Consider the following 24464-nt stretch of genomic DNA (forward strand, 5'->3'; position numbering starts at 1 on the left):
CTATTGTTCTCAACTTACCTCAGTGGTTCTCAACTGAGTGCCGCTGCTGGCAGTAAAAACTGACCTGAACAGCAGATGCACAGCCAAACTGGGAAGGGTTGCAGCATATGCACACTCTCCTGCCACACTTCTTAGTTCGACAATGCACGGCCACTGCTTCTGGGAGTAGGATGGAAGGGGACAGAGGCCAGACCATGAAGGACTATAGCACAAGCCAGTTCTTTTGCCTGCTTTGTGGTTGTTGGGAAGCCCTACTGCAGGAGGAATGCATGCATATGGCAGCCCTGGACACAGCAGTTTCATCTGGCTGCTTCCACTGTGGTCTTACAGCATCCCAGCTGAGAACCACTGGCCTAGCCAATTATCTCCCATTCTATATCTTTATGGTTTTTCTTTCCTAGGTATAGCATCTTACATTTGGTGTTGAAAACCTGGACTCTAGCAAACAAAATTAAGTTTAACCATTTATCCAGATCCTGTGCAATATAAACTGGTCATGAAGGAAACTGTCAATCTGAATCAGATACTGACCATTAATAGTTACCCGAGAATAAGCTGTCAGAAAACTCATATTAAGCAGATGTTTCCTTGTCTTTCCTGAGAAAGCTTGCAAAAATTTTTTGTTTTGTTGACTGAAAAGGTTGCCAGCCATTCTTATGCAAGTAGATGCCTAATCCGTCTTGGACTCCTACTAAGCTTTCAGCCTCAAATGACCTCATTGCAGTTAGTTCCTCAGGTTAATTATCCAACATGTAAAGTATTTGCTTTGGTTAGTTTTAAATGTTTTGTCTATTAATTTCTTTGCTTGGCTTGTTTTTGTATTTAAAGACAGAAGATAAACTTGATTGGTTAACCAGTCTCACTAATTTCCAACAAAGAATGAATTTAAAAAGAAAAAAAAATGATACTGTACTACTAAGACATTTTCTTAACAAGATCTAATAGACTGCAGACTAGTTGAAGGAAAAGATACCATTCAATAATGTCCTATACAATAAATTGCAAGTTAAAATAATTTTCACTGATAAAGGAAGGATACAATAACATAATACAATAGTTTGCACATTTACAATCCTCTGGATACACACTTGAAGTTTGAAATAAATGACTGTATTTATATCATGGAACCACAGTCCAATAATAGCTCCATTAGCTAAAGTTATAAGCAGACTTCCACTATGGTTCTACACGTCTAAAATATTTTCTGACAAACATTTTATGTTTGAAATTTGAGATTCTCAGTGGAACTAAAAACCACTTTGGTTCTGAAGGTGTTTTTGTCATTACCATTTTTCAGAACTCCAAGGATGAATTTCAGGAAGTATGTCATTTTAAAACCCTATATTTAACAGATAATTCTATGCAGATCACACGCACAGGCTAGTTTATTAAAATCTTAAAAACAAACAAACTCATCATTAACCATTATGATGCTTTCCTCCACCATACATGCTGACGTCAGCAGTATTCTCTGAAGACACCAAATGAAGCGTGTATGTGGAACCTGACACTTAACAGCACAAGGTATTTAATCTAAGTCAGGAATCCTTAAGAGATTCCCCAAGGACTGCCAAGAACCACAGAAAAGGAACTGCTAACATTAGAAATCTTAACTAAGTTTAAAATGTTTGTCTGTTTACTAAAAAATAGGTTATAGGGTTTTTTGGGTGCATATTATTATTAAGTCCTTATTTCTAGAAATCCTATCCTTGATACCTGGTTTCATTTTTTAAGAATTCCTTCAATTGCAATTGGAGAGATGAGAGATTTTGTTGCTGTAAGCATTCACAGCAAGGTTGTTTTCGAGCTGAGAACAACTGACAAATTCCACTATCTGTAGCAGCTGGCCAAAATAAATTGACTCAGTAGGTATGTGTTTTCAACAGTCAGAGTTATACCCACACAGTCACGAAGGCCCAAAATTGTTTACAATTTTTTTTGCTTTCTGAATAAGCATTCTCTGTATGTATATGGAAATAAACATTTTAATAGTCGCACCCATTTTTTCTGACTCCCAACTCTGCAGGGTCAGTTGTTTTCACCCGAGCGATGAGAAGTCAACTAAGCTATATAACTAGTCATCTCCACTGGAGATCTCATAAATTAAAAGCTAGAGAAGCTCTTCACCATTTCAGAAATTAATCTAAAATAGCATTAAGAGAGAATGCACTGCCAACTTATCCTGTGTGTGTTAAGTACAGCAGTTAAGTAAATGAATAGCTTTTGTATCTTGCTTTATATTTGAGCTTTATGTTTTACCAATAGGTTTAAGCAGCCTTTGCTTTACTATCAAATACATTTCAATGTTACCTTATGTAAAAGTATCTGTGGCTAGTGGCTGATATAATGCAACGAATACTATAGCTCCATTTGTACCAGAGGAATGGCTACTGGTGAACTACAGGATGTTCTAGCAGGATGTCCATACAAAACACTCCTGAAAAGATCACCGTCCTGGCTACTTGCTTTGCCCACACTACCCCTTCTTGCACTCCATCATCAGCTCCTCCTTTCCAAACAATGTTCATCTTTGCTTTTAAGAATTTTCACTCTATCCCAGCTACTACAATGACCGTATATGCTCTGCAGATGTCAACCCTCAGACCTCTACTCCTGCCTTGCCAAGAACAGCCTTCAACTGCCTATTTATTACAGTATTCAAAAAACACTGCTTCCAGACTTATCTGCTGCCTCTCATTCATGGTGGGAGCTCCCCGCAAAGCTACTGAGCTTCCTTTAAACCTCTCCCACAGTGGCAATTCCCACAAAAATTCCTCACAAGTTGAAGAACTATGCTGTGATTACCTATTTTCCTGTGACCAGGAAAATCACTGTTTCCTCATGTTTCCCCATCTGTTTTGTTCAACCACTGCCACGTATATTATACTTACTCTCAATCCCAAATATCTCACAATCTTTTTCTTATGTGCTTGTACAGCATCTTATACCACAAATGCAATGAAATATTATTTTTATCTAGTATTAGCAGAATAGGAAAAAGGGAAAAACTGCTGAGTTATTTTTGTGAGATGAGTGGAAAGGCAAATACTGCCATCACAAAATTCTTGCATTTAACTTGTTAGCATTTGAGACAGGGACAGAGTTTTACCTATCACTAGCCCCAGGCAACAGATCCAGCTGTACTTCATGAACTGCCAACATCAACAACCCTGCAGAAATTGCCAAACAGAAATGCAAACCATGAACTGTTTATAAAGTGAGATCTGACATGAAGAAACACTTTCTTCTGGTATTCCTAATTTGGTTTGGCAGTCTTATTCATACAAGGTGATCTTTGTGAAATGGGTCTAGTTCACAGTGAAAAGGTTTATTATCTCAAAAGCTACTGCTATAACTGATGCACTCTATTGGCAGACATTTACAGACCAGGAAGAAAAAAAAAAAACCCATGGGTCTTGACAGGTAGCTTGAAGTCCTGCCTCAGGGATACCTGATGGGCTTCCATCACTGCTGAAGCCTTTTAAACATTTCAGCTGGTCTTTGTCAGTACTTAGTAATTAAAAGTGCCTCGACACAGCAGAATTCTTAGCACGATGCGAGTGCTCAGTGCAAGGGATGCCTCGCTACGGCGGGAAAAGCCTTGGTGCAGTGATCAGCTCCCGCCAAAACTAGCAGTTGCACCGTTTGGATGCATGCTACAGATTGGCTCATTGTAAATTATTCATACCTGGCGGCTAGCAATTGGCTCACTAGCCGTATAAAAGCTTGGGTAGTTTCCGCCCAAGTCGGAGAACTCCGTGTGTACGTTGGGAACGAGTTCCTCATGTACCTTGGAGCAAAACTGGACCGTCCCAACGTACCCCGCACCCTGCACGCTCGGAAAACATCGGTGTGATTTTGTTTGTGCCTACACTGTGTGCATCGATGCAAGTCCCTGTACATCAGTTTGTAAGTAAAGTTCTTCTCAATTCAACCAGTATGCGTTTGTGCCTAATTCCACTCCATTGCGGCCCCATTCCGGCTATACTCGGCACCCACAGTCTTCATTTTTAAAGGGCACTAAGTAACAATACTTCATTCTCTCCCTGGTAAAAACTTCATAGCTTTTGAATAATTCTACTCAAATAATGCTTTATTTAGGGCATATTTTGAAACACTGTGCCAGATATTCAAAACTCCACAAACACCTGCATGTGCATTTAACTTGTGCGCATGAATAACTATTATGAGCATGCATGCATGGTCAGCTATACATCTACGCCATCCAAGAGCTGACTGAACATGGGAAATTATGGCACTTAGGTAAATTTGTACATTCCTAACTTCTTTAATCTGGTTTTTTTGTTCCATAAATGGATAAAAGAAAAATTCCTGATAATGCACTGAAAAAGTGATGGTCAAATACCTGGAAATACAAACAAACAAATGCTGTTCCATCTGCAAAGTATAAGGAACCAGGAGAAAAAAAAAAACTATAGCTATAGCAAAATTTCGACAGACATTTCGTTTCAAAGGCGTTTCGACATGTTTCAAGCTTGAAACAGCGAAACCGAAATGAAACACAAGGCTTTGAAACAGTTTCAAAACTAAATGAGGGCACTCGAAACATTTTGAAAATGCTGAAGAGTTTCAAAGCTGGGCTTGAAGGGAAATACAAACTAAGGAGAGGGAGGGGGAAGAGAGGGGAAGGACTGCTCTGATACTGATATGTGTAGCTAGCCATTGATTGTGATCCTTCCCTGAGGTCCCTTCCAATCCCACTGCTGTGGGGGAGGGACAGAGAAGGAGCATAAAAGCATTGTTTGAAATGAGCTTTGTCAGCTGTGTCTTTGTCAGCTTATTGAGCTGTGTCCTCCAGCAGCACTGGGAGCATCAGGAAGGCTCTCACTTCCTACTTGCTAGTCTGTTTCTAACAAGTGGAATCCAATCCTTTCTGAAATACCCTAATTCCCTTTCCTAATCCATTTCTTTCAATTTATTCCTCCCCCAAAATCTGCTTTTTGTTTTTCTCTGTAATTCTTTCTCCACATAAAAGAAATCTGTGTTTTCCCTGACAGTCTGCATCGACTGTGCAGGAAAGCACAACATATATTTATATATTACATAAATTACAGAAACACACGGATTACAGAAACACAGATTTTCCAGCACACCACACATGAAGCATGCTGGAAAAGACAGGTGGCTGCTGCTCTGGCTGGGGCAGAAGAGGGGGAAGAGGGAGAGCTCTAAGTTCCGCCCCCCCAAAAAAATCCAACAAAACAAAGCAAACTTAGACGTAGCCTCTTTCCAACAACTAGCAGCCAGGGTGGATAAAAATCTTTTTTTTTTTTTTTAATTAAAAAAAAATCAGATTTTTTTAATTAGATGGGGGTTTTTTTTAAATCATCTATAAAATACTAAATTTCTCTCGTTTAAAAAATACCAGTTACAATTAAATCTCATCACAAACATTCTAAACCTACACTTACAATCTCATAAAAATGAATTAATGGCTCTGTCACACACACACACACACACACACACACACATTGAGTTACCTACCAATCAAACATGGGCGTTTATTTCAGTTTTTCATCTCATGAAAATGACTCTAGTCTTTCTGCCCAGCTTAACTACCACCTCTTGCTTCTTGAAAGTTCTGTGATTTTAGTTTCTGTTGCTCAGCAGACTAAAGTCCCGTGTGCAAAGACACAGGCTGGATAGGATTGTTGTTGTTCTGTGCTTATGTGGTGGTAGAGTTAAGCCAAGCAAGGCAGAGGAGTTAGTTAAGACACTGTCTTAAAGACAGAGACAAAAGACGGAGGCAGAGTAGAAAGGAACAGTGGAGTGGACTGTGAAGAAAACCGTGATAAAATAGATGGAAGTCTCTCATCCAAAGTATCTAACATTGAATTAAAGAGGAATGTAGAGGATATGGCTCAATATACCGAAGCCTATATCCATAGCCATAAACAAACTTCAGAGAGATTGTTGCTGCATTGCTGATGCTGTCGAAATTTGGAAGGCATTTCAAGAGATATTGAAGAAAGAAGTACTTAACCAGAAAGTTAAACTGTAGGCAATAAAGAAGTGAATGGATCAAGCACTAACTCCACCTCATTTTCTTGCAAATATTCTCAACCCCAGATATAAAGGTAGATACCTAACTTCTGAAGATGATGCCAGCATAGCATGGGCATCTCCAAATCACTCCTCACTTATGCCAGTCATAATAAATTTCAGGGCTGGAGGGGAACCATTTAAACAGTACATATTTACTGATGATGTTTTGAACGAAGTCACTCTCCTGAATTGGTGGCAATCATTAGCCAGGCACCTTGAAACAGAGTTCCCTCAGTTGCCAAGCCAACTTTTCACACCAGTAGCTTCCTCTGCAGGCACAGAGAGAATATTTTCATCATTTGGTATTATTCACTCAAAGCTAAGAAATCGACTGGGAGTTAAAAAAGCAGGAAAACCCATATTTCTGTTTCAGTCTATGAATTAAAATGACAGCAGGAGTGGGGAAGATGAGATCTAGTTGTAGAAGTTTTAAGGACAGCATATGTTCAGTGTTGTGACGACTTGTCTGTTAGGGTTAATAAAATTTGAAAATTAAAAAAAAGAAGAGTTTAAGGACAGATGTTGTAAAATGCTCTATTAAGTTGTAAATTAACATGTTTTAGTGATCAGATTTGCGCTGTTGTTTAAGAAATGTGTGAAAAAGAAATCAGTGAGAAACTTGATTTGCATCAGTTATTTAAACAGGGGTTTTCTCTTGCTGATTTAAATCAATCCACCCTGCTAGCAGCCATGTTGCTTCTGCTGCTAGTGGCATCAAGGAAATGGGAGCAGTGTCTGCGTCCCTTCCAATAACACCTGCCACAATAACAACACCCCTGATCACCACCCACCATGACAACAACAAGCAGCGCCAGCATTACAGTCTCCTCCCACCCCAATTTCAATTCCCAGCCTGAGCCTTCCAATGCTAGGGGAAGAGCAAGAGCTGGAGGTGGATCAGAGTGCCATAGCAAGGGAAATTCTAGGGAAGAAGAGGGAATCATCTGAGTTTGTACTCCACACCTCTCAAGTTTCTCCTAGAGTCAGGTCTCCTTCCCCAGTAGGCACTTCGGAGAAGGTTGAGGTAGAGGTTGTGGAGGCAAGTGGCTCAGCTGAGTCCGTTCCTCCTGTTGCTGTACCTCTGCCTGCTGAGAAGGGGGAAAAGGCAGCATCTGCACATGCACCTGCACCCCAGAAGCAAGGGGGTAGTGTGGTCTGGGATCATTTTGAGCTGGCAGATGATCCCACATATGCTACCTGCCTGCACTGCCAAGCCAAAACCAGCCAGGGCAAGGGAGCAAAATGCACAAGCATCACGGGGATGCTGATGCATCTCTGCAGGCACCACCCCCTTGCCCTTGCTCCTCCTCAGCCTGGCACCAGTGGAAGCATGCCCAAAAAGAAGTCCCCCTCTCACTCGAAAGCCCCGTCCCCCCGAAGCAGTCCCCCCCCCCCCCATCACAACCAGCCGCCCGATTTCAAATGCAGGAAGGTGGTGGGCTACTTCCACCACAGCATCAAGGGGGGGCAAGATGCTGCGGGACAAACAGGCAGAGCTGAGCATCCCACAGCACAAAATCATGCAGGATGTGGAAACTTGGTGGAACTCCATATACCTGATGCTCAAAAGACTGGTGGAGCAACAGAAGGCCATCCATGAGCTAGCCTTGCATGGGGATATTGGGATCAGTGGCCCACTTAACAAAGCTGAGTGGGATACCATCTCCCAGATCTTGGTGGTCCTCAAGCCCTTCCTCAAGGCCACTGAGAGCCTCAGCAGTGGTGATGCTTTCCTGAGCCAGGTGATCCCTGTAGTGAGGGAAACGAAATGCACAAGTCCCAGGGGATCAATGTTCCTGGATGAGGCAACTCACTATCACCAGAGGTGCAGGCACTAGTGAAGCGGCTGAAGGAGGGCATCAAGAAATGGCTTGATCCCTTGTGGTACAGTACAGTCCACGTGCTGGTGGCTATGTGCGACCCAAGCGTGAAAGGGAGTGTATGCAGCAGCAAAACCTTGGATCGCTGAATGGAAGTCCTGGTGAACAGAGTCCGGGAGGCAGAAGGACAGAGGTGGGGGGGTGTGGAAGAAGGGGATCCACTGTCTCATGCCAGCATACCATCCACCAGCCAGTCTCCTCCTCCACCACAGGCGCTGCCAGTGTGGGCCAAGGGCATGGCTTCCATGGTTGGGTCCAGAGGCACCAGACCCCACCATCAGGCCGGTAGCACTCAGGCCTTGGTGGCTGCCTATCTCGCCGAGGATGCAGAGCCAGCACTGTGTGACCCCTCGGCCTACTGTGCAAGCCACAGCCAGATGTGGCAGGACTGACCACAGTTGCCCATGAACACCTGTCCTGTCCACCAACCAGTGTTCTGAGCAAGTGGGTGTTCATCATTGCTGGGGATGTTATGACACTCCACTGAACCTCTCTGGATGCTAGTTTGGTGGAGCAGTTAGTGTTCCTCAAGGTGAACCTCCTGCTGCTGAGATTCCCCAAGCTCCAGGTACAGACGGAGTGAATGGCATCCTCCTCACTCCGTTCACACCTATTTCCTTTCCGTTTCTGGTTTCCAAACCATTTAATGCCCCACTCTCAGAGCTGGAGGCAGCACCCACTGCATCACCAGCAGGGGAAGAACATGTACCTGCTGAGCTCCTGTGCCAGGAGAAACTTGGAGGTATGGAACAGGGCTCTGGGAAGGAGGAGGCTCCAGGTTCTGGGCATGACCTAAAACTGCACTCTGCCAGGGTTGGGAGGCCTGGTAGAACTGCCAGTGGCCCCGCAGCCCTCAGGAAATACCAGGACCAAGGACTTCCCGGGTGAAAGGCAGGTAGGAGGCACCGTATAACCTCCAGCCACCACACACATGCACAGTCCTGGCTGGGGAAAGCCCAGGCCCCTAAGATATTTGAGAGGCCCGTGGCTTGCTGGCTGCAGTGGAGTTGTGAGGCTCCAGGTGAGCTCAGCTTAGCTGCCTGGGATGCCATCTGTGAGGCATGGACCACAGTGCAGGGAAGATACAGAGCTGCAGAATCACACACCAGGCAGACAAGGTTCTTTGGGTCAGTCTGATATCTTTTAATAGACCAACTGAGTAGTTGGAGAAATATAGCTTAGCAAGCTTTTGGGTTGAAAACCCTTCATCAGGCTGAGGAAGCATCTGCAGTTGGTATGTGCACTCTTCCTGGATGGAAGGAATAGTAAAGAAGCCAGAGGCTGGCATGCAATGGAGGCAAGAAAGCTAGTCAGTTGAAAATGGAAATAGAGGCATCAGGGGGTGAGGGACAAGCTTGGGGGGGGGGGTGAAAGGGGATGTAGCAGGTAAAAGTGGAGAGGTACTTGGGGAGTCAGCTGTCTGGCAGGTTGTGGTGTATCAAAATTCCCATGTCTATACTGAGTCCATGAGTTTCTGTATCCAGGAGGTTAATGAACTGAAGTTCATAGGCTGGTCTGTGAAAAGTGGTTTGTAAATTCCCTTTGAGGATCAGGCCTAAGAGACTGGAGACAGGTAGCTGGGTGTTCTTGTCTTTGACAGGTTTTCGGTGTGCACTCATTCTGGTGTGCGGTTGTTGCTTGGTGTCTCCTACGTATTTTCCATCAGGGCATTTGGTGCCCTGATGAAGATACTTATTGTGAAGATATCGCCATACTGGAGATATTGTTGGCAGGTTTTGCATGTCTGGATCCATTTGGTGTGTTTTGGGCTGTAGCTGTAAGAAGTTGGCTTCTGGTGATGAAGTTAGCAAGATTTAATGCTTGTTTGAATTTACAAACCACTTTTTAAATTGCATCTGTGTATTTCAAAATTCAAAAACTGTCTCTGTACTTTTTGTAGTATTGAAAGTGGTGATGTGCTGCATTTTAATAATTAGAGAATCATTCTCATAATTAGAGAAAATCCAAATTTCAAAGCTAAAACACCTTATATTTTATTATCCATCCATGCAGGACTACCAAAAACTTTAGTCTAGTACCTATGAGTATTTATAAAATTTATTATATTAATAGTTCTATCCTATTTTTAATTCTGGTTGTCAATCAGGTACTAGGTTTGATACATACTAAGATATAAATTCTATTCTGTTAAATTCTGTTCTCAAGGGCAGGGGAACTCAGTGCCAAAGATGAGTGGTCGTTCCTTAAGGAGACGATACTCGGGGCCCAAGGGGTGATAATCCCAACAAGAAGCAAGTGGGGCAAGAGTGCCCGAAAGCCTCCCTGGCTCACCAAGGAAGTCCGGGAATGCCTGGTTGCCAAAAAGGCGGCGTACATCCGGTGGAAGGAGGGGGGCTCTCTCCAAAGAAGAGTATACCTCCACTGCTCAGGCCTGTAAGGGGGCTGTTAGGAAAGCTAAGGCGGACATAGAGCTAGGACTAGCGTCCAAGATCAAAGATAATAAAAAGTCCTTTTTCAAATATATAGGGAGGATGAAGAAGGCACCGGGAAATGTGGGGCCCCTGCAAGATGCGCTGGGCAATCTGGTGGTTGCGTCAGAGGAGAAGGCAGACATCTTTAACAAATTCTTCACCTCCGTTTTCTTGTGCAGGGACTGGGACTCCCCCACCGTGTTTCAAGACGGACTCGAGGGGAACGCCTCAAGACCTAAGGTTGAGGAGGACCAAGTTAGAGTGCTTCTGGAGGGGCTGGACATGTTCAAGTCAGCAGGTCCAGATGCTCTCCACCCCAGGGTGTTGAGGGAGCTAGCAGGGGTTATTGCTGGGGCCTTGGCATGGTTTTTCGAGGGCTCGTGGTGCTCGGGCCAGGTGCCAGATGATTGGAGGATAGCCAACGTGGTCCCCATCTTTAAGAAAGGGAGGAGGGAGGATCCGGGCAACTATAGGCCCGTCAGTCTTACCTCAATCCTGGGGAAACTCTTTGAGAAAATCATCAAGGAGCACATCTGTGATGGGCCGGCATCAGGGATGATGCTCAGGGGCAACAAGCATGGTTTCATTAGGGGCAGGTCATGTCAGACCAACCTGATTGCCTTTTACGATCAGGTCACAAAAGCACTGGATGCAGGTGTCGCCGTGGATGTAGTCTTTCTGGACTTCAGCAAGGCCTTTGACACCGTCTCCCACCCCATCCTCATTAAAAAACTAGGCGACTGTGGCATCGATGCCTACACGGTCAGATGGATTGCTAATTGGCTGAAGGGTCGTACTCAGAAGGTGGTGGTGGATGGGTCATATTCGACCTGGAGGGAAGTGGGCAGTGGAGTCCCCCAGGGCTCGGTCCTTGGGCCCGCACTGTTCAATTTCTTTATCAGCGATTTGGACGACGGTGTGAAAAACAACCTGTTCAAATTTGCTGATGATACTAAAATTTGGGGTGAGGTGGGCACGCTAGTAGGGAGGGAAAAACTGCAGAAAGACCTGGATAGGTTGCAAGGGTGGGCTAACAAAAAAAGGATGTGTTTCAATACGGACAAGTGCAGGGTGCTGCACTTGGGCAGTAGTAACTGGCAACACACGTATAAGATAGGAAACTCCCTTCTTGAGAGCACAGAGGCAGAAAGGGATCTTGGAGTTATCACTGACTGCAAGATGAACATGGGCCAACAATGCGAGGTCACGGTTGGCAGGGCTAACCAGACCCTATCGTGCATCCACAGGTGCATCTCAAGTAGGGCCAAGGAGGTGATCCTCCCCCTCTACGCGACACTGGTCAGGCCACAGCTGGAGTACTGTGTCCAGTTCTGGGCACCCCACTTCAAGAGGCATGTGGACAACATTGAGAGGGTCCAGAGGAGGGCCACCCGCATGATCCGGGGACAGCAGGGCAGACCCTACAATGAGAGGCTATGGGACCTGAACCTGTTCAACCTTCACAAGAGAAGGCTGAGGGGGGACCTTGTGACTATCTATAAACTCACTAGGGGGGACCAGAAGGGTTTGGGGGAGGGCCTTGTTTTCCCTAGCGCCCCCCAGGATAATAAGGAATAATGCCCACAAGTTGTTGGAGAGTAGGTTCAGATTAGACATCCGTAGGAACTACTTCACAGTTAGGGCGGCTAGGATCTGGAACCAACTTCCAAGGGAAGTGGTGCTGGCTCCTACCCTGGGGGTCTTTAAGAAGCGGCTCGATGCCTACCTGGCTGGGGTCACTTGAGCCCAGTTTCCCTCCTGCCCAGGCAGGGGATCGGACTTGAAGATCTACAAGGTCCCTTCCGACCCTACTTCTATGATTCTATGAAATATTATACTGCAATGTTGTACTATAAATATGAACAATTGTACAACAGAACACAGATTCTTCTTTGAGTCAATTCTTAAGATGCCTGAAGATGAGGGCTTGTGAATTAGCCAGGGATATATATAACTGCGGTTAGCAACTGTGCAGGATTGCTGAAGTATACTAGCTGTTTGCCATAGCTCTTACTTCAAGGCTGGGGACAGACATTCAAAAAGCCAGAGCCTGAAGTGATCCAGTCTTTGCAGGTTAGTCTAACCTGCAGAGATTGAACTGATTTGCAAGTGGACAGACATTCACTTTTGATTTAAGAAAAGCAGGCATATGACTGCAGTGGCTCAGGCTAGAAGCCAGGGGCACTAGAGTGAGCCTTCCCTTCCCTTCCACAACGCTGAGCTGGGGGGTGTGGGGCATGGCCAGGCCTGAGCAGGACACTCTGATTAGGGAGGGTTTTAAACCCCCACCCCGGCCTGCACAGTCCCCAGTTGAGTTCAAGCTGTTCTTAAACACCTTTTTGCAAAGCATTTTTAAAGAAAAACAGATGGACATTACCAGCTGACCTGTTGATTAGCTCCAAAAAGCCCTGTTCTGTCTGACTTTGTTCCAGTGAAATTAGAGAGACATACATAGAGACATCTCTTAGCATTAGCTAGCATGGGGGTGGCGTGACCGTGACCAGATGCCGGCTGGGGTACATGCTGTAGGAGAGGGGGAGGGAGGGAGAGAGGGGCAGATCTCTGCTTGAGCAGCGAGTGGCAAGGGAGGGGAAGCCCGGAAGACGCTGCTGCACCTGCAGTCTCCACCTTATTCTCAGCCAGCCAGAGCTCCAGCTAGAGAGGAGAGGGGCAGGGCCAGCCCTGCTCTCTGGAGCAGACAGCCCACCCCAAGGCTAAAAAGAATGCTGGGATACTGGGGGACTCTGATTTAAAACTTAAGCCAGGAAAGGGTATGGGACAGAAGTTCCATAAACTGGACTGACCCAATTCAGTTAAGTCTGATACTACATTCAACCAGGTTAATCTTAACACAGTTTTGGCCATTTTGAAACTGTTTTATGTACACTGAGCTTATGTTCAAGTTTAAATCAGTTTCTGATCACTTAAACCATTTTATGTGCAACTTCTGCCCATAGCCACTAGAGCTCTTCTTCTCTATTCAGCTACATGGAACAACTGATGAGCTCTAGCTAATCTGAGAAGCAGTGCCCTTTGAAGCAAAAGCTGCAGCAAACAGTTGAGTGATTGTATCTTAAATAAACAACAGGATGAGAATTAAGCAGGCTGCAAACACGCGTGATATAAAAAAAAATCAGGCTCTACTGCAGAATGTTGCAGAAAGCTATTTGTATACAAAGGTGGTCCTTTATTCTTCACTGTATACTTACTACTTTTTATTAAACTGATGGTAAAGCTTACAAACTGAGCAAAGCACATATTACGGGCCAGGCTGAGTGGATAGGTAGCTGGGCTTTGGTAGGCAAGGAATGCAAGTTAAAAGGAGGAAGAGCAATTCAAAGCATATCTTTTCAGATGTCATGCCTTATTCCACATTTACCTCTCGGATTGTGAACAATATGAGCAGACGTGTCTCCACTAGACAGCATCAGACTTGTTTTGCCAGACTAAAAGAGAAATAGGGGCTTTGCTGGACTAAAGCAGGCATTTATTTGGTCACAAAATCTAATAAGATTTGTTCAAAAGAATTTAGATGGGTGAGAATATATAACAGCAAATGCAAATCCCAGTACAAGTAATTATTAAACAAGACTACAGGAGTCAAGAATCCCCCAACACACTGTTTGGGTTTTGCTTATTTTATGTGGATCACTGTATGTTTCCTAAATAAGTGTTTATGGTTTCATATTTCTCAAGGTATTAACAAATCTTACCAGTAAGGAAGAAAACACCAGTAGAGATGACAAGAAGAGTTTATTTTTTAGTTCCAAAAACCCTGGGAATGGCTTAAATCTTATTTGGGAGCTTAAGTCAAATATTCTCAACTCAGTACACAGAATTTGGCCTTTATTACTCCTACAATAACTGACAGAAGCACTACCTTGGGTAACAGCGAAAGCAAGGGTATTTGCATCTGTCTTATTCTCTAGCAAATCAATAACCAGAGGGTCTAGGTGACAGACTGTTATGGAAGACAAATCCTCACACATCTGGGTCATTGACTTCAAATATACAAGTTTTACAGTCTGGGTCCTAAGGATATTCCCTGACAAAAAAGTCAACATAACATAGTTTCATAGTTGGTAGGGTCAGAAGGCACCTAAGCAGATCATCAAGTCCGACCCCCTGACATGGGAGGAAAAAGTACTGGGGTCAAACGACTCCAGCAAGGTGTTTGTCTAACCTCCTCTTAAAGACCCCCAGGTAATAGCCAGCACCACTTCGCTTGGAAGTTGGTTCCAGGTCCTAGCCACCCTGACTGTGAAGTAGCGCCTCCTGATGTCTAGTCTAAATCTACCCTCTGCCAGCTTGTGACCATTATTTCTAGTCACTCCTGGTAGTGCTCGGGGGAACAGGGACTCCCCCAATGCCTGCTGGTCTCCTCTGACTAGTTTGTAACAGGCCACTAGATCCCCCCTCAACCTTCTCTTGTGGAGGCTGAATAGGTTCAGGTCCCTTAGCCTCTCCTCGTAGGGCCTGCCCTGCTGACCCCTGATCATGTGGGTGGCCCTCCTCTGAACCCTCTCAATGCTGTCCACATCCCTCCTGAAGTGCAGCGCCCAGAACTGGACACAGTACTCCAACTGTGGCCTGACCAGTGCCACACAGAGGCAGAGGATCACCTCCTTGGACCTGGTTGAGATGCATCTCAAGATGCATCTCAAGGATGCATGACAAGGTGTGGTTGGCCTTCCTGACCACATCCCCACGCTGTCGGGCCATGTTCATTTTGGCATCAATAATGACTCCAATATCCTGTTCTGCCTCTGCACTGACAAGAAGGGAGTTCCCCAGCCTGTAGGTATGCTGCTGGTTCTTCCTCCCCAGGTGCAGCACCTTGCACCTGTCAGTGTTGAAACCCATCCTGTTCTCATCTGCCCACCCCTGTAACCTATCTAGGTCCAATTGCAGCCTATTCCTCCCTTCTAGCGTGCCCACATCCCCCCACATCTCAGTGTCATCAGCAAATCTGAATAGGGTGCTTTTTACCCCCTCGTCCAAGTCACTGATGAAGATGTTGAACATTTGGCAGCCTTGCAGAAGTTCTAGAAAGGCAAAGAAGCAAACTCACTTTTGAAGAGTTTAAAGCATTAAAAAGGGAAGTTAAAGGAAAAAAATAAAGGCACAATAAAAATATGCAGCAGTCCATTGGCTCCAGGCAAGTTTCCTGGCCAAAATATTTACATTTCTTTCAGTAGAGAAAAATAACCAAATAAATACTAGAAAAAGCAGGAAAATCATTTGTATCAATTTTTCTGAACATTTACTGTAATTATTCTATCAAATTTTTAATGATAAACAAAACTTAGTTAAAGAGAGGATACATACCAGTTTCTAGAACTCAACTGATTTAAAGTACTTATCCTACTTCTCATACTATTCATTTTCCACAGACAGAAGCCCTTGTTTTTTTGTCATCTTCATTTCTGTTTTATGCAGTGCACCCCAACTACAGGAATCCCAGCAGCTGTCTCTCTCTCCATGTTTGTACTTCTCTTCAGACAAACCAGCTATGACCTCTGTTTATTTTTTGCTTGGGAGTCAATACTGCTATTTTGCCTAAAAGAACGAATTCTTCTTTGGATGCTTCCCCCACAATTCATAAAAATAAATCCTGGGATGCTTTGAATACTGCATCCAGCAAGGCTACTAATTTGAGGAAGCAAGATGGAAACTGGTTTCTTTGCATCTGTGGATCACAATTTTTCTTACTGCTACACTAGCAAAGAAGACTGCCTTGATGGCCATTCTCCCAAGACATTTAAGAATTAAGAAAACCAGAAGTTTGGAAGTGAAACTGTCAATGAAAAATGAGATTTGAACCACCTTACTTTGAGAACTAACAAAACATTTATGCTCTATAAAATTGTTTTATGGGACTGTACAGAACTACAGCTTTCAAAACTATACAGACTTTGATTTTAAATAATCATCGAATGTCATTTCCCTTTCAAAAACTTACGTTCCTAGTTCCAACAAACCATTTTTTTGGTTCTCAGTGGACTAAGCAAAGCTATCTAAAAGTGTAAACTTTTGTGAAACAGTACATTTTTAAAGTTTCTAAGAAAAACCGTTTTACTCCTAATAAACATATTATTCAGAGCACTGATCCTCATATATAAAACCTTCAGTCTCCATGCAATTAGGCAGAACAAGATGCACAGGTAAGACAGACACATATCTATTATGTACATGTATATACACATTTCACAAAACCAGAACTGCCCATTTTAATGCCTAGATCAGATCAGTATATTTATGTAACAGAAGGAAGAAATTTCTAGCTGAAGCAAAACCAAGACTTTATGTATATTCTTGGCCAGCAATTTTCATAGTAATGTTTTCCCTTAGCCAAACAAGAACAAAATGTTGAGTCCTCTGAGGTCAATTCTATAAGTAAGTGACAAAGTCAGTCTTCTTTATCTGCAAGACAGAAGCAGTCTAATTTCCCTGAACAGCAACAGCATGAAGGTATCTCGTGAGGGTAAGGAAATGTTGCTTTGTCTCAAACTAGGAATGCACTGATAAATATTTTTTTGGCTGATACCAATGGCCGATTATTAACCAGCTATATCCTGCAATCCATGGGGCAGCCAGCAGTACACCACAGGTAAGCAATAAGCAGGTAAGCAATAAGGGGCCCTTTGGGCAGCAGAGCCAGGAGGCAACAAAGGCGCCAGTCACAGGGCTCAAGTGCCTATACACTAACGGTAGGAGCATGGGGAGCAAGCAGGATGAACTAGCACTCCTGCTTGCAGAAAACACCTACGACTTAGTAGGGCTAACAGAAACCTGGTGGGATTCTTCCCACGACTGGGCAGTACAAATTGAGGGTTATAAGCTGTACAGAAAGGATAGAGTGGGAAAGAGAGGGGAAGGGGTGGCGCTCTATGTCAATGAGCGATATACATCGACCCTTATCAAAACGGAATCGGAGGAGGAGAAAGTAGAAGGATTGAGGGTTAGGTAACATGGAGGTCAAGGAGAAAGGGATTTGGTGGTAGGGGTCTGCTACAGACCCCCACACCAAGGGGAAGAACTAGATTTGGGGCTCCTGCTCGGAGTTCTCAGAGACCATAAAAACTAGGGAGGCGGTAGTCATGGGGGACCTAAACTACCCAGACATCTGCTGGGAGACGCAGATGGCAAAGTCCCACCGTTCACGCAGGTTCCTATCCTGTGTACAGGACCTTCATCTGACGCAGGAGGCACATGATCCCACTAGGGGGAATGCCTTACTGGACCTGGTATTGGCAACGGGAGATGACATGGTATGAGACCTACAGATTGGTGGTCACCTGGGGGACAGTGATAACCAAATAACAGAATTCACCATAAGACGTTGAGTGGGTAAGGTAACTAGTTGGGTGAAAGTGCTAGACTTTAGGATGGCTGATTTCAATGAACTCGGGCGTTTAGTCAAGGACGCACTGCAGAGTAAGAGTTTTAAAGAGTTGGGAGCCCAGGAAGGGTGGCTGTGCCTTAAGGAAATGATCCTTCGGGCACAGAGGGAGACGATCCTGATGCGGGGAAAAAGGGGGAAAGGGGCCAAAAGGCTTCCTTGGCTGACCAGAGAAATCCAGAGCAGTATACAGGCTAAAAGGGGGGCATATAAAAAGTGGAAACGGGGGGAGATTGCTAAAGAGGAGTATACCTCCTCTGCTCGCGCTTGTAGGGAGGCAGACAGACAGGCCAAAGCTACCATGGAGCTGAGGATGGCATCCCAAGTTAAGGATAACAAAAAATTGTTCTTTAGATATATAGGGAGTAAAAGGAAGGCCCAGGGGGGAATAGGACCTCTACTAAATGGGCATAAGCAATTGGTGATGGACAGGGGGGACAAGGCTGAACTCCTCAATGAGTTCTTTGCCTCAGTGTTCCTAAGCGAGGGGCAAGACAAGGCTCTCACTGGGATTGTAGAGAGGCAGCAGCAGGACGCCAGACTACCAAGCGTAGACCCTGAGATGGTGCAGAGGCACTTGGAGGAACTGGATGCATTTAAGTCGGCAGGCCCGGGTGAGCTCCATCCGAGGGTACTGAAGGCACTGGCTGACGTCATTGCACAGCCACTGGTGGGAATATTTGAACACTCATGGAGCACGGGCCAGGTCACAGAGGACTGGAAAAGGGCCAGTGTGGTCCCCATTTTCAAGAAGGCGAGGAAGGAGGACCCAGGCAACTATAGGCCAGTCAGTCTCACCTCCATCCTTGGCAAAGTCTTTGAAAAAATTATCAAGGTTCACATTTGCGAGAGCCCGGCAGGACAAATTATGCTGAGGGGAAACCAGCATGGGTTCGTAGCAGGTAGATCATGCCTGACTAATCTAGTCTCTTTTTATAACCAGGTTACAAAACACCTGGACGCAGGAGTAGGGGTAGACATCGTTTACTTAGACTTCAGGAAGGCCTTTGATTCGGTATCTCACCCCATACTACTGAACAAGTTAAGAGGCTGTGACTTGGATGACTACACCGTCTGGTGGGTGGCAAATTGGCTAGAGGGTCGTACCCAGAGAGTCGTAGTGGATGGGTCGGTATGGACCTGGAAGGGTCCAAGCGGTCCTTGGACCGATACTCTTCAATGTCTTCATCAGCGACTTGGACGAGGGAGTGAAGTATACTAGGTCCAAGTCTGCGGATGACACAAAACTGTAGGGAGAAGTGGACACACCAGAGGGCAGGGAACAACTACAAGCAGACCTGGACAGGTTGGACATATGGGCAGAAAACAACAGAATGCAATTCAACAAGGAGAAATGCAAAGTGCTGCACCTAGGGAGGAAAAATGTCCAGCATACCACCTACTGCCTAGGAAATGACCTGCTTGGAGGCACGGAAGCGGAAAGGGATCTTGGAGTCCTAGTGGACTCCAAGATGAACTGTCACAACCCAAAGTTGTGATTTTTTGTTTGTGTGTGCTTCAGCACTGCTAAATTATTTTCCCGCTAAATTGCAGCTTCTTTGCACGGTGGAGTTTTCTGCAGCAGAAGAGAACCCCGGTGCAAGGGAGAATTTCCCGCCAATTTGTAGCTTTCTTTGCATGGTGCATTTCTTTTTGCATCTAAGAAATGCTCGCTGCAAAGAGTTCCCACCATTTGTATTCAAATTCGAGCCACATTATTGGCCAGTTCTAAAATATGCACACGTGGCGGCTAGCGATTGGCTTGCTAGCCGTATAAAGAGCTTGGGTGGTTTCCGCCCAAGTTGGAGAGAAATTGGAGTGAGAGAGAGAGAGAGAGAGAGATCGGATCGGATCGGATCGGATCGGATCGGATCCTCACGGACCCAACGCATTTCTTAAAAGGCAACAGAGACCTGAACAGCCTCTGGCCTCTCCCCGTCGCCGATAGATTCCTAGACGTATCCCTTCCTGTACAAGAAACTACCGAACCCACGGAGCTTCAACAACTCCGTGGGAAAGAACAAATTTGTCGTAGTCCTCTAACGAGAATTTAAGCGGAGCTGTACCTGGAAAACTGTCCAGCCTACACTACAACCATCTTTGGTGTAAGTAAACAATCTTTAAATCAACCACTACGCGACCGTGACTAATTCTAGCTCGCCTCCGGTATTCTCCGACCCCGCGTGCCCGGGCTGCTGGCCACGGCCCGCGTGCACAAAAGGGCCCGGATCGCTCCCGGCCCGCACAGAACATGAGTCGGCAGCGTGACGAAGTCATCAGAAAAGCTAATGGCACTTTATCATGCATCAGCAGATGCATGACGAACAGAACCAAGGAGGTGACAGCAGCTGGAATACTGCATGCAATTTTGGGCACCGCACTTCAAGAGGGATGTGGATAACCTGGAGAGGGTCCAGAGAAGGGCCACTCGTATGGTTAAGGGCTTGCAGGCCAAGCCCTAGGAGGAGAGACTAGGGCACCTGGACCTCTTCAGCCTCCGCAAAAGAAGGTTGAGAGGCGACCTTGTGGCTGCCTATAAGTTCATCATGGGGGCACAGAAGGGAATTGGTGAGGCTTTACTTACCAAGGCGCCCCTGGGGGTTACAAGAAATAATGGCCATAAGCTAGCAGAGAGCAGATTTAGACTGGACATTAGGAAGACCTTCTTCACAGTTAGAGTGGCCAAGGTCTGGAATGGGTTCCCAAGGGAGGTGGTGCTCTCCCCTACCCTGGGTGTCTTCGAGAGGAGGTTAGATAGGCATCTAGCTGGGGTCATCTAAACCCAGCACTCTTTCCTGCCTATGCAGGGGGTCGGACTCCATGATCTATTGAGGTCCCTTCCGACCCTAACATCTATGAATCTATGAATATCAGCCAATGCCAATCGACTGTCCATATGCAGCCTGGCAGCTTGGAGTGCAGCATCCGACCGGTAAGTCTGTGGGGGAGCAGATCAAGGCCCCCACGGTGAGGGAGGGAGTAGGACTGGGGCAGGACAAGCGCTGCCCAGCCAGGGCTAGACAGGGCAAGGTGTAGGACAGAGCCATGGGCAACTCATCTGGGGGGTGGAAGGGGCAAGGAATGCAACCATAAGTTTAGGCTTATCAATACAAAATGAAAGGTTCAGTATTCTGCAGTAGTATCTTATATTTTATAAAAATGCTTAAACTTGCTAAGGGCCTGCTGTGAATGGCAAAGAGGTACTCAAAGGGCGTGTCTACATGAGACGCTGACTGCACAGTAACTGAATAATACCGAGAAGCAGCACATCACAGCACGGACAGTGCTAATACGGTGCTGCAAAGTAGCATCACTTACAAGAAGTTAGCCAGAGCTATTGTGCAGTAATTCCAGTTACTATGCATTTATTTAGTACTTGTATAAACAAGTACTAAATAAATGTGCAGTAACGGCTTGTGTAAATGTGCCCAAATTGTCTGAACTCTGAAATACACAGAATAGGCATATCATTCCTTTCTAATATTCCTTAAAAAATGCTAGGTATTGGAATAAGCCAAATGATTTTCTATTGTGAACTATTGTGAATGCCTTCTGATCCTAAAAAACCTACCATCTTTATTCACATTTTTAAAGAATCAGCATTTGTTATAAACATGAAGTACTTTTCTGGTAAACTATACATTTCACTGTTGGATATTCAAGACAAACAGGAAAAAGTACAATACCATAATACACCATTTGACCATCTAAACACTTGGAAGCTGAAAAAACAAACATGATGCAATGATTAATTCATGTATATTTTGGCTAAACAGCCCCCATCTTAGCATTTAGTTTAAAGATCAATGGATAGTTATCAATTTAGCTGATGAACTCTGGTGCAGAGGAAATTTCATTTAGGTGCTGAATAAACACCTAAACAAAACTTCCTCAGTTGTTACTTCATGAAATTATAAACCTGTTTATTATTAGGGCAGGGTGATCATAATACTTAAATGTAAGCTAAAATTACCTAATTTGATTCAATCAATCACACTCAAGTCAGAAAATGTGAAGGTAGTCTCTAAGTCCTTTAGTAAAACCAAATCATTTTATCAGGGCAGTAGTCTATCTTCAATTTTTGTGCAGTTATTGACCTTAAAACGGGGCAGATCATATCGTAGAATTGAATGATGTGCTGATCACAACTGTGTCCTTTTAGAGACAGGAACAGAGAAAGTCCTTTTTTTTTTTTTTTAATTTTAAAAGAAATTCTGAAGTTTACAATGACATGAAAAGCAGTCATCAACAGCAAAAACATGAACAAACGGTTATTCGAGACTATCAGTCTCCAAATTTGATTATTTTCTTTGTACAAGGCACTGGCATAAATTGTAGTGATGGAAAAATCTCAGAAGACCAGTAACAATTTAAGACTGGAACCTGCATTCAATCCATTTTAATTTCTAATATTGATTTATCAGCATGTAGTAATATGTAAGAAGATATACTGATAAAGTAAACATTCAGCTTGGAGAAGCAGTCCAAGAGAGAAAATAATTAATATTTCTGGTTGGTCTGTAGGTTGGAACCAAACCTTTTCTGACCTGAATAACACAATCATTCAATGCTGAATTTGATCATACTTGATGTGAAGAGTATAGTAGTGAGCATGCAGACATGCATTTTTAAGAGGCATTATAGGATATGCACAAAAAGAGGTGGATAAAGCAATATTTCACATCAGGTACATCTGGGAATAAAGGCTATGTTAATGCACAACACAAACGTGCCTCAGCAGAAATGAAGTACTGCTATTCCTCGATAAGGCCTTAATCTTCAAAAACATCTCTTGCCAAACTACCTCAGGCAAAGTTTAAAGATTTTGCTCCTGGAAGGTAGATTTGAAAAACACAGCAGCTCTAAGAAACTGACTGGCACATAGACAGAAGAACAATTCTGTGCCTGCTTGTCATCTCAAGTTAGCTTGAAAAGGATACATTTAAAACAAGACGGTCTGAGGATTTCACAAAAACTGTTTCCCTTTTGCTCTGACTGGATCCAGGCATACTTAAACATTCTGCCATACACAGAGAATGGGCCCCTTGAAGATGGCTTGTTGATAGAATACATTCCCCAAGGTTAAAAAAGGGTTTGAACATCCTGATATCTCACTTTAATATTTCTGGGTTTTCCATACGGGAGGCATAGCTTTGTGACAGAGAATCAGAATCTCCATGAAGACCAAACTCATATTTGTGGTGGTCGGAGTCTTGTTGTTCTTCTGGCTTTTTATTTTTTTAATGCCTTAAAGAACATTTTGCATTAAGAATGCCAGTCATGCTTTTGACCATTAGAGTGCATGATAGTGGATACAGCCTATTGATCCTGGACAGTGGAAAATACCTTCAGTTTCTTTCCTAGGTTCTTAAAGCTGGTTCACAGACAGGAAACCCAAGGCCCACCTGCCTCCACTCAAAAATTTCGCGCTCCACTTGTCCCCATTTATCATTTGCTTTTTAAACTAGCTGCTTTGGCATTCATTCTCTTTTTCTGAGGAAAATAAAGAAATTTGTCTCTCTCACAGGACAGCAAAAATTACACACACGAACCAAGCTAAAGGTCTAGTACCTCTTTCCTCGTTGATAAAAGCCATTTAAATTTTGTGATACATCGCAAATACACTTGTATTACAGTTCTTAAAGCTTACTAGTTTCTGAGACAGAGTCAACTGATCCTTAAGGGCAAGTCTGCTCTTTCATTAACAAAAGATGAAATTATTCCATGAATATAGTTCCCTGTTCTTAGAGCTGTGATAGGTCTTTCCCACTAATCCTCTCTGATTTCAACATACTGTGGCCTTTCAAACACCATGTGACAGCAGGTCAAGGAATGATAGGTACTAGATAAGCTTCATGGATTGAAACACAAAGTATCTTGGTGGTCAGACCTGTGCTATTCAAGACAGAGCCCAGGTATGACCCGACAAAACATGATGTTGTGGCTACTGGCCATGAGCTTGGGTTCTATCCTTTAAAATAAATGTTTTGGCAAATCTGGTAACCATAAGGACACACTGGAAATACCACACTGTAAAGCATGATTTAACTAATCATGATGTTGACCAATTTGTGTTGTGCTAAATTACAGCCTAAGAGTTGTGACACTGCTTTGTAGGCTTTTTTTTTTTTACCATAATGTTCTAATAATGTTAGAATGAATATGCAAACCCTTTTCCACCCAAACAAAACACTATATTAAAGTTATGCCATGGGTGAATGAAATCCTGTTGAAGTCAGGAGGCATACCAACAGCCTCTGATTGAAAATGGAAGAGTATTAAGCTCCCTCTGGGAATTAGAAAACAGAAACAATTAACAGCTGCTACCCAAAAACATAGTTTAAATACAAAAGCCAGTCAAGAAGGACTGTTTAAATAGGACGCTTTCTCTGGGGACCAAATGCAAATGCACATGATTAGATATTATTTTGATGGAGCTGTGTAAGCAAAAGCAGTCAGCACAGAATTATAGTGCATCTGTTTTGATAGTCTTCTAGGAGAAAACTATTAACTGGTCTAGCTATGTGCTCCTTTGATATTTTACTCCAAATTAGTAAGAACACACCATTTACATCCAATCTCTCAGTCTGCGGAGCAAAATTTTAAGTCATCATCAGTCAGTAGGTCTGGAAGTATCAGCTGCCCGATATGAGAGTGTATTTCATACAGACATCAAAAACAAGC

At 44.1% G+C, this 24464-nt stretch overlaps 1 protein-coding gene across 6 annotated transcripts in view; it reads right to left on the reverse strand.

Moving 5' to 3' along the window:
- PACSIN2 (protein kinase C and casein kinase substrate in neurons 2) overlaps positions 1-24464 on the reverse strand; it is a 133873-nt gene that overhangs the window by 42007 nt on the left and 67402 nt on the right. The window contains exon 1 of one of the 6 annotated variants that reach the window (XM_059726628.1): positions 5506-5612. The exons of the other annotated variants lie outside the window; for them this stretch is intronic. The gene's annotated coding sequence lies outside the window, so the exon portion shown is untranslated. Of the gene's footprint in view, positions 1-5505; positions 5613-24464 lie in introns of those variants that run through there. 6 annotated transcript variants of the gene reach the window in all.

The sequence above is a fragment of the Alligator mississippiensis genome, chromosome 4, assembly GCF_030867095.1.
Source record: "Alligator mississippiensis isolate rAllMis1 chromosome 4, rAllMis1, whole genome shotgun sequence".
NCBI lineage: Eukaryota > Metazoa > Chordata > Crocodylia > Alligatoridae > Alligator > Alligator mississippiensis.